The sequence below is a fragment of the Bombus flavifrons genome, chromosome 9 (genome assembly GCF_040668555.2).
Source record: "Bombus flavifrons isolate JBK064 chromosome 9, iyBomFlav1_principal, whole genome shotgun sequence".
NCBI lineage: Eukaryota > Metazoa > Arthropoda > Insecta > Hymenoptera > Apidae > Bombus > Bombus flavifrons.
Genome location: NC_138450.1, coordinates 7,544,033 through 7,558,163, shown reverse-complemented (window position 1 = coordinate 7,558,163; position 14,131 = coordinate 7,544,033). Strand labels below are relative to the sequence as shown.

At 33.8% G+C, this 14,131-nt stretch overlaps 1 protein-coding gene and 1 long non-coding RNA gene across 5 annotated transcripts in view; one reads left to right on the top strand and one right to left on the bottom strand.

The window, feature by feature from the left end:
* Positions 1–14,131, top strand: part of tmod (tropomodulin) — a 116,031-nt gene that overhangs the window by 99,606 nt on the left and 2,294 nt on the right. The window contains exon 10 of one of the 4 annotated variants that reach the window (XM_069120703.1): positions 3,054–3,072. The exons of the other annotated variants lie outside the window; for them this stretch is intronic. The gene's annotated coding sequence lies outside the window, so the exon portion shown is untranslated. Of the gene's footprint in view, positions 1–3,053; positions 3,073–14,131 lie in introns of those variants that run through there. 4 annotated transcript variants of the gene reach the window in all.
* LOC138183578 (uncharacterized) overlaps positions 5,902–14,131 on the bottom strand; it is a 92,707-nt gene continuing 84,477 nt past the window's right edge. Inside the window, exons 4-5 of the long non-coding RNA XR_011174079.1 lie at positions 7,095–7,216; positions 5,902–6,865 (exon numbers count right to left, since the gene is read on the bottom strand). This is a non-coding gene — a long non-coding RNA (uncharacterized LOC138183578). The remainder of the gene's footprint in view (positions 6,866–7,094; positions 7,217–14,131) is intronic.

Genomic DNA, 14,131 nt, shown 5'->3' with positions numbered 1-14,131 from the left:
GGAACAGGGGAAATTCACGTGGTTTTACCTGTGATTGATGCAGGCTGTGCTACTTTGTTCCGCGAAATTGGCGGGTAAACGCCAGGTCCGGCGGAAAAACGACGGAACCGGCAAGACTCGCGATAGAAGTTCGAGCCAATTTATTTGCCAATTGGAGCTTCAATTACTTTTTCAGCCGACCTGCGTACGGCTCAGTTTTTTCTTCACTGTGCCTTGCTTTTTATTTTTTTATTCCTTCGTTTTTTACTTTTTTCCTTTTTTTTTCTTTTTACTTCTCGTTTTACCGTCCTCGGTTTTTATCCTTCGTCAGAAATCGTCGACCATTTCGTCTCATCTATTTTGGATTTTACGCTGTCATCGATGCCGCCTCTACTTCTTTTTTCCTCGGCTGCCCGGTTTTTCTCCCTTTCATCAGATCCCGTGAACCAATTTTTCCTCGCTGGATATTAAAGTCGATTCCTCTATCACCGTGCGCGCATTCATCTCGAGAAATTTCATAGTTTTCGGAAATTCGACGTTTCCCCTCTATTTCTATCCATTTCAGCTGCGTTTCCGATATTCACGCCCCTCTGCGGCTCTTGCTACAGCCGATTAAATTGAATCTTTTTTTCTCCTGAAACCAGCTATTCCTGATGTTTTTACAAGCGGATGTCATGAAAAAAGTCTCTGGTGAAATATTTGTGATCCATTGGTTTATTTTTGTCCAAACGTTTAAAGTTAGGAGTTTGTCTATTGAAGTTAGAATTCAGTTTTTGGAATGTTTGAAACTTTTATACCGGAAATATCAGTTTATACACGTTAGTTTAATCTTTATACCGCGACACGTTCTATTATATTTAGATTTTGCGATGGACGTACATCATCATGTGCTACACATCATTATAGGATTTAATTGCACGCTGCCGCTACACGATTTTTCTACTAGGTACCTCATGGTTTTCACAGTATTTATGGTTTTAATGAAATAAGATATTCAGATATATTAATTTACATGTAGAGATCTTCAATCTATTGCAAGTATAATCATAATTGATAAATCATAATTCGTATCACGTCTGTGACATTACGAGGTGTGCGTTCAATCCACGTAATGATGCACTGTTAGAATTTCAGTGATGTTTCTACTATAACGTAACCAACGTTTGAGACATTTTTCACTATAAATGAAAATCTATAGAAAAGACGTAGAAATTTTGAAAAATCAATCTTTCTTATTAACCCCATAGGAGGGAAATATTTTTAAAAAGAATCGTTTATGAATGCTCCCAAAAGATAAAAAAAAAATCATTCTTTCAACGCTCTATAGATTTCATGAAAAAAAATTTATTTTCCTTTCAAATTTTGCGAACGTTAATAAACAACTGTCAGAGTTAATTGTTCGTCATCACAGCTTTTATGATGAAAATTGTTTTTCTTTTAACTTGCGCCAACATTTGAGAAACAATTCTCAGCGCTGATTGTGTCCCGTCCTTCCCTAGATTTAATAATAAAAATTGATTTTCTTTCACTTTTATAAACGCTGATGAATGAACCACGTTGATCAAGCCTATAAATTGGGAAGTACAGGGAAGTGATGATGCTACAAACTATGTTTTTCAAAACCTTCGAGTTCGCCATATTATTTGTGCCATTTTCTCGAACGCGATGAATAAACTTACAGAGATAAGTCATTTGTGTAATTGGCATTGAATATTAATGGTGTTAAATTAAAAGCTAATAAAAGTGAACAAAAAAAGAAATAAAGTTGATCTGTTTGGCTTCTTAGAGACTCAAATAATTCCGAAAACTAATTATTCCTACATACGGTTAGTAGTAAAAAATATATGTTTCTCTTAACTTTAGAGATACTGAGCGTAAGGTGAAGGTTCTTTCTAAGATTGAAACGGTAAATCAAAGAAAACTGGACTCACGAAGAAAGACGATATAGACGCACTTATCACGTTGCTATTGTTAGACATACCTGCCGGTGTATTCTTTGCTCGACTTGGGAACCTGCCTGGCTTGTTGAAACTTCCTATACCGAGGCGGAACGTTATCTTTCAGCTTCATGTTCAGTGTCAGGAACACGTAGAAGTCGCATGGAATTAGATATATTTCAATAGTAGAATAATATGTATAGTTCTTGTTTCGTAGAAACTATACGTATCTTGAATTCATATTCATAAAAGTAAGTTTAGCGACACATCTGTGCCGATGACTGAGACAGCTGTGAAACGAATGTTAAAGAAACTTAAAAAAAAATAATAATAATAATAATATAAAGATTCCTGATGGGTTAACTCATCTTCTCCGGTTAATAGATTGATAGCATTATAGTATTTTACACATTTACGAGTTTTATATGTGGAATATAGATCTATATACCTATATGAAATAGGAAGGCAGGATCGGTGAATGTGGTTACGTAACAGTCTTTATGCGACTTATGATTACAAAGTATACTTATGATCATAGAATAGTGGGTTAAGCGATTCAGTTTGCGAAATTGATCCAGAATAAGCCAAGTCTTCGTCGCAAGGAAATCCTGCAGTCGAAGCCAAGGATTTTAGCTATACGTTTTCCATAATGGCATAGTTATAGCTATAATAGTTCCTCGTGACCTGTTTTTTCTTTTCTCCCTCACAATGTCGGTAAAAGGAATGAAATTGTCATAAAGTGAATATTACGAGTAAAGAGGTAGAAATTAATCAAAACATCGTGAAACAACGAATAAATGAAATAATAAGCAATCGAAATCATTACAAAAAGAAAAGAGGGTTTTCTCTACAACGGGATAATGAAATTAAAATTTAAAATAATATTCTCGGTTTCACGCTATTTTATTCGAATTCGACGATTACTTCGTGATGTGTGATGAAATATGTACATATGTACGTACTTGTGTATGTTGATATTATCAGTAAATATATTGATAAAGCTATGAGCGAGAGAAAAATTGAATTGATAATAAAAAGTTTAAATCATATCAGTGGGTACCGTTACGGTACGTTTTATTATTTTTATCGTCCAATATTTTTTGTATCATGTCGTCATATTAAATTCCTGTTCTTTAGGATTATCCTGTAATGAAACCACGGTTAATGGATGGTTCACGATAACTTATCATTAGCCGAGCCAAGATATTCAAGCCATTCAAGCAAGATTTTGTCCTCGTAGTAGCCAAAAGGATAAAAAATCCACCGTTACTTTGGTACATGGGATTAAATATTTTAAACTAATCTTTTATAATAAATGTTAAAGGTTGAATGTCGTGCTTTATTAATAGTTGACTGTTTAACACGTTGACTGTCACGATGCTCATCGGTGATTAGTAAATTTTGTACAATGTTTAAGATAAGATAAATTTTATGGAATAAAAAATTTTTATCAACGTGAATGATATAAATAACATTGCCAAAAAAAAAATTGACACAACTACAATATAATATTTTGCAAATATTAAATGTTACAGTGTATATTTCAATGTGTTTGCTCGCAGAGAGAAATATATAAAAGTTGCATGACAGTCAACTTGTTACATACTTTTTGTGATCCTAATGATCATAAATATAATTTCCATACGTATCTTCAAATTTCTTCCAAACTCTGCGAATATAATCATTGTGATCGAGTCTCGTAACTGGACCGCAGACTTTCAATACGCATTTAAAAAACATGTAAACATGTAAAAACACGAACATTGAATTCACGTACCTAAAACGTAAAAATACATAAGAATTCAAAATTCAAAAAAGAAACAAGTGTTTGCTTTGTTTTTCACTCGTATTTATGAAAATATGAATTTGCATAAAAATCTGCCATCTACTCGCAACAGTGCCAATGAAAAAATGTTTCATACAACACGCATGACATATTCGTGAAAGGTTTCCACTACTAGTTTCGACTACTAGCATGAGGTACTGATACGTTGAACGTGTCTCGAAACAGGTGCACGAAACGTAGAGAACAAGGCTTAGAATTATTTATCAGGATGATTATTGAGGTCCGTAATTCTATTGCGCTTCCGATGCACCGTCATCGGTGGAAGCGGTGAAACTGGCGTCGTCTCTGTTCTAGTCTACGCGGCCACGTTGATAATTAATTCGCCGTGAAATAGGGATCGCAGAGGGTCTCCCCGCGGGCTGAGGGCGCCGCAGCGGTCGTATATCGCGGCGAAAGCTGTAATGCGAGGTTATTAACGATCCTGTCGTCGTGGAACTCGCCTTTTGCTCACGCGTTACGTAACAACGCGGCAATGCCTCAATCCGATAACACGGCCGCATTCACGTGACGTCAATACGTTTGCGTAAACCAGACGATCGATCTCCCTCCTCGTTTTACCGGCCGCGTTTTTTGGCACACGTTACAACCCCTCTACTCTTTCCGTTCCAGTATCTTGGGACGCGATTGTGCGTGTAATTTTTCTGCTCTTTCGCTTTTATTATTTTTAAGCGAACTTTGAAAGGGACACACCCTCGTTTGTGATCGTTACAACGATAACGCTTACGAGGAAATTGGGAAAGTTATTAGCGGATTATGGATTTTAATGCATCTATGGGGAATTTAAAGGTAAAATGCACGCGATGAATATGATACGTAATAGTAGACGAGTAGAATACTCGTTGCAATATTAAGTGGGTAAAACAAATGCTTGGGTTTCAGATCTTTAATCGCATTAAATTGTATAAAAATATATATATTTTTAGAGATATTCGATACAGTTATTGGGAAGTTACCAAGATTTTATGTTACGAATTTGATTTTTCAATTGAGCAAAATTTAAATGTTATGAAGTTACTCGTACGTTTAATATTAGGATATGCAATAGAAATAAATTTGTTCTTTGTATAGGGAAATCAAATTAAGTCAATTGAAAGGGATATCAACTTGGAATTCTTCCACTTTGGAATAGTTTTTCGTTACGAATCTATTGAAATAAAGAAAGTTGTGATTGGATATTTGTTGCATTAATTTAATAGAATTAGCAAGGGATCTACTGTAGATGTAAATTGCAAAATAATTCCAGATCTTTCACGAATCAGTGGATATCTTTGACCTTAGGTAATTATTAGGTAATTCTCGTAGGATCTCGTGTATGTAATCTACCTTGATCATTGGGAGATTAGGTGATGATAGTAGGTCAATGTAAGGACCAGGCCCAAGGGACAACATACCCCGTGTCCATAAATTGCTCGTACGTCACGAGTTTACAATACGTCTGTCTATCCTTCGACACATCTGTTTATATTGTCCACAGAAATACAGATTTTCTAGATTCTGACAGCTATTTTTTTTAAGACATTAGTTAAACCTTCTTCAGCATAAGAATTTTAATTACTTTATGACACTTCTTTACGCTATTTTTGCAACATAGAAAATTTAATTATCGTGCTTTAGATAATATTATATAATTAGATTATATAATATTTAGATATATATAATTTTAGATAACATTCCATTATGGAATAGCTGTCTGATTATCCTAAATTAATGTCAAAAATTTCTTTCTTAATTGGACAGTGACCTCCTTTCTAACTGTTTCCCTCTCTTCAACCGTAGACTTTTATTTGGAACAATTAACACATAATTTATAATTCGTATGAAAAGCCTCAAGGCTCCATATATCTAGCTGCAACTAGAATCATTTTAGCTTCATTTGCAGTAATAAGAAGGCAGCTATAGTATTAAAATAATATTTATAGTTATTAACAGTTTTTAGAAGGGAAAGAAAGACGTAGGTTTCGTATCGAAAGCTACAAAAATTTATTAGTGCGGTTATTAGTTTGACCGTGAATTTATACTTATAATCGATCTCGATCTTGAGTTGCGTAACTCAAATTATTATAGAAAATGAAGCTGCCTCTTTATCGCAGCTACGTTTCAGCTATATAGCTATATAGCTATATAGCTACACGTACTAATATCTTTTTCACTTAAGGAGGATGATTCAGACCGTAAAGGTTGAAACTGTGATACTATGAATCCCTGCTTAAAAATATTCCAATTAATATACATAATTCGTTCGAACGAGGAGCCATTTCGTCTCGCACGCGGTTCATTGAATTTGCGAAATTGCGAATTTCTATGTTCCAAAGTTGGGAAATCCTTGGCCCTCGAGTAGTAGGAAGTTACAAGGGTTTCAATTTGTACCATTCAAATCCAGACGATGCTTCCTTCCCTTACGATTAATCTAGTGTGGCGTCAAGATCGATCGATGCGCTCTTTCTGGTTCCGAGCTGGGTTAAGTCCGATCATCGACACACTAGCCTTAATTACTCTGCTCAGCAAGTTGCACGTCAATCGGAAAGCTTTCTGCCCGAGCTCAGCGAAGAAAAGTGATGGACCACCTAGATTAGCGATTCCACCTTAAAGGCGTCTTAATGGTTACACGATCTATTTTCCCTTAAGGAAAAAAAGTTTCGCTGAATCAAAATCAAGCTGAATGTTGATTTCAATATCGTTAGGAAAATAAAGTGCAATTTATTCGATTTCATACACTTATTTGTTTGAACGCAGATTTTATTCAGTCAGATTCAATCAGTTTCAATTGTAATTAAGGTGTATCAAAATTTTATTAAACTCGACTCGATATTATTCGTAATTTATTAGTTAAATATTAAAACACGTTCGATAATATACCATTCTTAATATAGCGTTATTTTATCTTTGACTTTAAAAGTATATAATACATCATTTTTTCTTTTTTCTCTTTTTTTTTTTATTTTTTTTAGTTTCTTACCAACGACTTGTCACGTTTTGTCGTGTGTTAATATAGTTATTCTATGGAGAACTTTAGAAGCTTGATTGTTCCCAATTGTCACGCCAGTAGAATTTCTATCCCAAAATTTACTAATTTATTGCACCAGTTAACGAACACGAACAATTTCTGAAAGGTAAAAAATTGTTAAACGAATTATTTATCGAACTTTCTCGTTCCTCTTACGCAAGAAAAATGTATTGACACTGATCACAGCTTGTGATATTTCTCTAATGGTATTAGTTTCATTGTGCCGAAGAAACTTAGTCGATCAAGCACCAATCAATACGGGTGAACAATTTTCGAACAATAATACAATTCTACCCAAACTCTCATCAAATTCTACAATTCCACTCACGTTTATTACAAGCTCCAAAGACAGCCCGAAAAGTAAACGATCCTGGCGTCGGCAATCCCATCGTAAGTCCTTTCCAAGCGAACCAATCGAACTCGTCCCGTGCAAGCGAAGATTTCCCTGCCCTGGAAATTCAAACGATGACCAATGAAGGAACTATTTTCGCGTGGGAAATCGGTTGCAAACAGCCATCGAAACTGAAGCAGCGATGCGCACGGACGACGTTGATCGTCGACGGAAGCGTTTCACGATTCCAGGCAACCGGATTCGCCCGGTGACGTAATGCAAACGAGAAGAGAAGAAAACTTCTTCGAATCACGAAGTCGAACGTTTCACACTCGATTGACACGTCACTGGGTTTCATCCTCTCGCTCAGCCAGGGAGAAACTTCCACCAATTTCACCCAGCTATTTTCTCTTCATCCATTTTTCCTTCGTGTTCGCGTTTTCCTAGACGCAACAACCTTTTAGGAATATATCCGCGAGTGGACGTGCCACGTCGGAATTTAATGTCCCGTGAAACGAGCCTTTTCTCTCGTCCGGCTTGCTTCCGAATTCGCCACCTCTCACCCCCTTTATCATTACGCGTACAGTTGCAACCGCGTAAAACGACATCGCGGGCTTCGCTGACAAACACTCGCTAATAGAATATCCTCTTGAAAATTGTGGCTTTTCCCCCGGAGAATCTGGTTAGTCGGTTGCGTAAACGATGATTTTATAAAGGACACGTAAGATGTTTCGTTGGGTTTCTGTATTTAAGAAGATTAAATAGATACATTGGTTTTATATGCAATTTTTCAATATATTGGTTTGGTAATACTTTCAATGGATATTTAGACATTTTTATTATAGTTTCGATACAGAAATAAAACTATCGAGTCAGGTACACCTTCATTCGTAAGAATTAGGACACTTAGAAAAGAAGAGACAAGCTTGACAAATTATTATGAAGTTTCATTAAACCTTTCACGATTTTCATCACTGATGAATTAGTTATTAATATTCTGCTTCTATGATGAGAATTCTATGATGTGATATTTTCACTTCGTAAATGATCGTTGATGTCTCCGTTACATTGTGCGAATTCTGTTAAGTCAAATGTTTTATATGCTTCCCGATAAAAATTACGATTCGGTAGAAGGAATTTGGAGAAGTGAATTTTTAGTTTAATTCCTCTATGGAGGTTTGAATTGTGTAATTTCAGAAGAAAGGTAGTCACGCATCGATTCTGCTACTGTTCTAACGGTGGATCGATACTCGAAATACTTTTTGACTACATTCGAGATGCGCCATTCCGATCGCGAAACTTTTCGTGGCTGCGTTTCATTTATCTCCCGCTGGCAGACACAGCCGCTCCTATTCTGTAAAAAAATTACGGCACACCGATAAATCTGATTTCTACCGAAAGTTTTCCATACGATAGTCGTTCGCGATTCCTCATGATTTGTGGAGAAAAAATGGCCCTCCCTTTCAACGGTGGCATCCTGATGAGAAATCAACGGAAATGTTTCGGAAATCGACGGACAAATTTTACCATTCGCTTCAACTTGAATTTGTTTTTTTCCATTTCCAACGACTTTCGACTCAGTTTTTTGATGATACGTATTATTGGGAATTTATTGCAGTCGAATTTTTGCAAAAAAAAGATATTGCAATTGCTGCATTGTATAATTTCGAACGTGTTAATTAGTCTTTCAAATTTAATACATTGCATTTACCTAGAAATACGTAATAACACTTTCCTTGTTCGTTTTAATTACTTTTTAACACTTTTTTATTTTATAAACGGCGATATTTTCTATATAAATAAAATAATATCGTAATTGTAGTTTTTTACTTATTATCCTGTATTTCCTCTAACATAGCGATCCGTATGTTGTTTAAAATTAATACCGTAAAATATTGGCTGAGCTATTTCCTCGAAAGCAAACGTCAAAAATTTTGAAGGAGGAAGATGACGAGACAGAATGTCGGAGGGTATGTGATTCGAGGTGAAATGCTGAAAATTGATGCATTTATCGTCGTCGAATAACAAACAGTTTATTCATGAAATCTGTCAGTTTCGTTTACACCGGACTAAAATCAAGACTGTGTTTGTAAAAGCAATACGCGGAACCACAGTTTGCTGTTTAAATATCAAATATCAATGTTGTTCGCATATTGACGCTGTCACTGTTGTGGTTTCGAGCTGAAATCCTTTCGTAATATGATAGATTTTTTCGTGTGATTCACGTTCGATATAATGTAATTGCTTTTTCCAAAGAAAAATTTTATTAATGAAATTGAATTAAAAGTTTGATATATCGCATTATATTTGTGGTTCTCACAGCTTCAATTTAATTAAAATAAAAAAATAAGATTTTTCTATTTATGTATAGATGTTTGTATAATTTTGAAGCAAAATATTTTGTTAACTGCAAATACTAAAATGTTTCAATAACTGGTAACTTTCGTTTGAAAATTTTTCATATTATTTTGAAACGCAAATTTTGATTTATGATCAGATCGGAAGAGGAAACTGCTGCTTCAAACTAGAAGCACACTTTTTAAGAGTCGTCAAACTAAAAATTCGTTTTTTTTTTTTAGGGGTCATGAAATTAAGAATTATTTATATAATAATAATTAATAATTATTTAAAAATAATAATTAAGAATTATATATATAAAAAAGCAAGTTTTGCTTGAGTGACACCACCTCAGGCGTAAGAGTAAAAATAGCTATAAAAATTATTTGCATATAGTAGCTTTATTCTCCAATGAGGCATTTTTTAAATCAGGTTTAACGTTATAATATCAACTTTACTCGTATGTTCATAACATAAAATTTTTGTAATCCTGAAAATACTACTATCTGATACGAAATATAATATATTTGGTGTTAATTAGTACGTAAATGCTATAATAAATACGATAGCATGTAGATACTTTTTGTAGTCACTGTGCATAAATAAAAGATAAATAAATATCGTACCTTTTAGAAGACAAAGAAAAAATAAAAAATGATATATAACGCATCGAATGTGCTATAGATGGATATAGGTGGATGTTTATCAGTGTGACAATTTTTTCGTTACATTATACGAATACATAAATTATTTCAGCTTCCTTTAGATAGACAGAAAGATCGTAAAATATTCGATAAAAATCAACGTTATGTTGTTCAATCAGTATAATTCTGCTTTGAATATATTCTCGAAAATAGTAATTCAGCTGGAGCAAATGTTCATAATGTTTCATCGATTCTCCCTAAAATTGTCACGACTGGCTGATTTTAATTAATACATGTTGCATCCAATGCATACAGGCCGATCCAGTGTTTGCACTTTAAACAATATTCTGCATAATAACGCGTCGCTCGCCGATAGAATCGATTTGCCAACGGCACGGAGACCTTTTTTGCTTATCGAGATCGTTGAAAACGTTGGTGACACGTTAAAAATGCGCGTACCACGCTTGCACATCCCAGATAGTAATTTCCGTCGAAGTTGTAATTTGTTTGCTGGTTTACACGATCGGAGAGCCGTTTTCCAAGTATAAGAAAAATTTGAAATTTTTATGCGTCCGTGCTGGAATTTCGAAGCGTGTCGCGAAGATAAAGCCTTGATAAATTATTTTCTAGTTCGAGCAATATATTTCGTATAATTAATCTTCGATACCCGATGTCCTATTTCCTCAATTTTAATTTTCGTTCAGCGCAAATAAATTTCAGAATGATTCGCTACATTTGACAAATATATATACATAAGTACAAATATGATACAAATATTCGATATAAATATCCTTTTGAGAAAAAGTATTTATTTTTATAGGCGGAAATCGTATTTATTTAAATACGATAAAACGTGCGTGAATTATCAAAGATAATCGTCGATCTCGAAATCCTCTATATTGTCCGCAATATTGTTATTGGAAATACAGATATTATTATCACATTTCTTTTTATAAAATGAAACACTTAAGCACTTATTGTTTAGGTTTAAATACGTATTGATTTCTTCTTTTTCAAAGCAGGTACATACGTTTCGATAAGGAACTAAAAGAATAGTAAATACAATTATTTTCATTTTCTAAATTATGTTCGACGAGTTAAATTTGAATTAACTTTTCTACAATCTGTGTGTATAAAATGCACAGTTATACAAATATACAGTTATTTTACGTAATAAGATAACAGCGAGATAAATACACATAGATTGTATAATCTCTTCCTATCTATCTGTATCTATCATACAGACACATTACATGATTTTGTAATCTAGCTGTTTATCTCTCTATATGCTTTACATTCTTAAAAGGTAACTTTAATCTCCACTACTTATCATTATTTTCTTTCTATGAAACACATTATATACCAGAAAATAAAAAAGACACTTTAAAATTTTAATTTATTCTCTAATCTACTGAAAGAAAATCAAAGGCTTCTTATATTATAATTATATCTATATATTATATATTATATTTATATATTTATATATATTTATATATTATTTATGTATAATTTATATATTTATATATTATAATTAATATTTAGATATTAACTATCTGTATAATAATATATAATATATAATATATGAAAATTATATGTAACATCTTTATTAACAAAATTTCTATTTCTATTATTTTCACAAAATCTCAATTAACAAAAAAAGAGAAACAAAAAGAATGTATTAATATTATTATTATTATTATTATTATTATTATTTCCATTTTCCAACACAAGAAACGTCACACACTTTTCATATTCACATTCCTCAATAAACTATCCTTTAGAATTATATTCCAATCGTCGACTTTCGCCATCGTTTCAACTTGTTCGTAACCTTTTTCGACGAAATTTTCCCGCACAACAGCAGGGACAGCCTAAGCCTTTCAAAACCGAAGATTTTCACGGTGAAACAAACGTTGGCTGGCGTACTACCGTTCGCGTTAATTACTGAAACTTTAGGAATCGCGTGCGTCACGGAATAAAAGAGAATACTGTATCCGCTGGGATTATCCCTCCGAAAGATGCTGTCACTGCAAACTGTCGGCCGACATTTTTCTGTGGCCACGGTTTTTTCACGTTTCATGCTTTGTCCCTGTCGCGTCGCGTCGCTTTGATCTTCCTTGGCCTCAGAGTCCTCCGCGTCCATTTATATCTCCGCGAGCTACGAATCGAGGTTGAACGCGAGCATAGCTCGCTGGAATTTAAATCATTCATTACGCTCTCGTCGCTGTTTGTAACTCGCGGATCTCGTGCACAATTATCGCTTCGATGAACCTTTGAAATTTCGATGTCGTTGACATTAAGCGACAGAGAGCGTGAAAACTGTTATTCGCGTTCAAGAACGTATTTAGGGATATTCGGGGAGTTGATGGATCTTTCCATTGCGCTTGAATTATATTTGAAGCATTGGAAAGTATAGTCGATCGGGTATTTAAATTGGTTTGCGTCTGTTTAAGAATGTGTTGGATATTTGAAAATACTATTTAGGTATATTTTGGGAATATTTGGGAATATTTGTTATCTATCTGCTTGCTATCTAATGTTTGCTATCATATAATTATAATCATATAATAATATGTCATAATCTATAACATGTTTGCTATCTAATCTGCGCTCACCTGAAGATGTTCGTTACATCTGAGAAAAAGTTAACGATCTTAAAGTAATCTTCGATGAAATTTATTGGAAATAAATTGACAAAAGATTAAGGAAAGAAAGCCAAATAAGAAGAAGGTTTCTATAGTTTGTACTCGGTGGAGTATTTATCTTCAACTTGATTGATATTTGTCTAGGAATACTTGGAATATTTAAAAACAACAAATAGTTTAAACTTCAGAAATAGTAAAGAAACGTTGTAGAATTTGTCTCCTATTGAGTATTAGTTTTACGTCAATTTGTATAACAAGCAACGGAGGGTAGCTGGTTTATGGATTTTACTGTGAATGTAAACTTTAAGCTTCCGATTGCAAGAAAGGCGATTCTTTTTCAGGAACTAGCTAATTGAAATACAGACCGTTCCTATTTATATATTCTTAAGTGCACATTTTAAAACTCAGGAAGTGCTTTCAAGCAAACACGTGTTCATTAGATGTTAAGATTCAATACACATGTAGAACATCCCTGTTTCCTAAGAGGGAAACATTTCCTGAAAGTGGAAAAAAGAGCTTGCCTCGAGTTATTCCGAGCTAGCAAGACTTTCCATATCTGAAAGTTACATTATTTAGCGAAAAGAAATTTTTTGAACGTAAATTAAAGGTAGAAATACTTTGTTTTTAATATTATACGCGTAATATTAGTATACAATTACACAATAAATTTCAATGAAATTCTCAAAATTTAAATTATTTTAAGAAAATTAGTTCCTCTACAATTTTTTTGAAGCTCTTTTTTCCAAGTAATTTTTAATCGTCGTGTTTGCGTTAAAAGTACCTGCTTCTCGCATTTCTTAAAACTCGAATTAATTTACATCTTTTCTATAATCGAGAAACGAATCCAGCTAAGAATCCAGTTGGATACACTAAGTAAATTATTCGCCGTGAATTTTCCATTATCGGTGTTTATCATTACTTAGATCACATGCAATTGAATGCAGAAGCAGGACATTTCCACGACAACGTCTCCAGTGAAATTCGCGTCTAGAGAACGACTCCAATCGAAATAATTCAAGACAGTTCTATCTGGAGAATTGTTGCAGCCAAGCGATGTTATATTCAAAAGAATACTGAGGCTAAATTGCTTTATATTTTAACTCTAATTCTTTTTGCCTTAGAACAAATTTTCCTTTATTGCTCGTACCATTATTCAAGAATGTTACATCGATCTATATGTGCATTCTGACCCCATTATCGCTTAAAATATGCGAGTTTCATATGTCGTGAACCAAATAAATAAATGAGAAGAGGTTATTTTTAAAGAAGCTCCAAGCTCCTCGAAGCAAACTTAAAATAATAATTGTTACTTTCTTCAATTGGGACCATATGCTGCTCTACTTTGAAATTACCGTTCGATTATTCATTTAAAGAGACCAAATGCAAAAAAGCTATTTGCTCAGTAAAA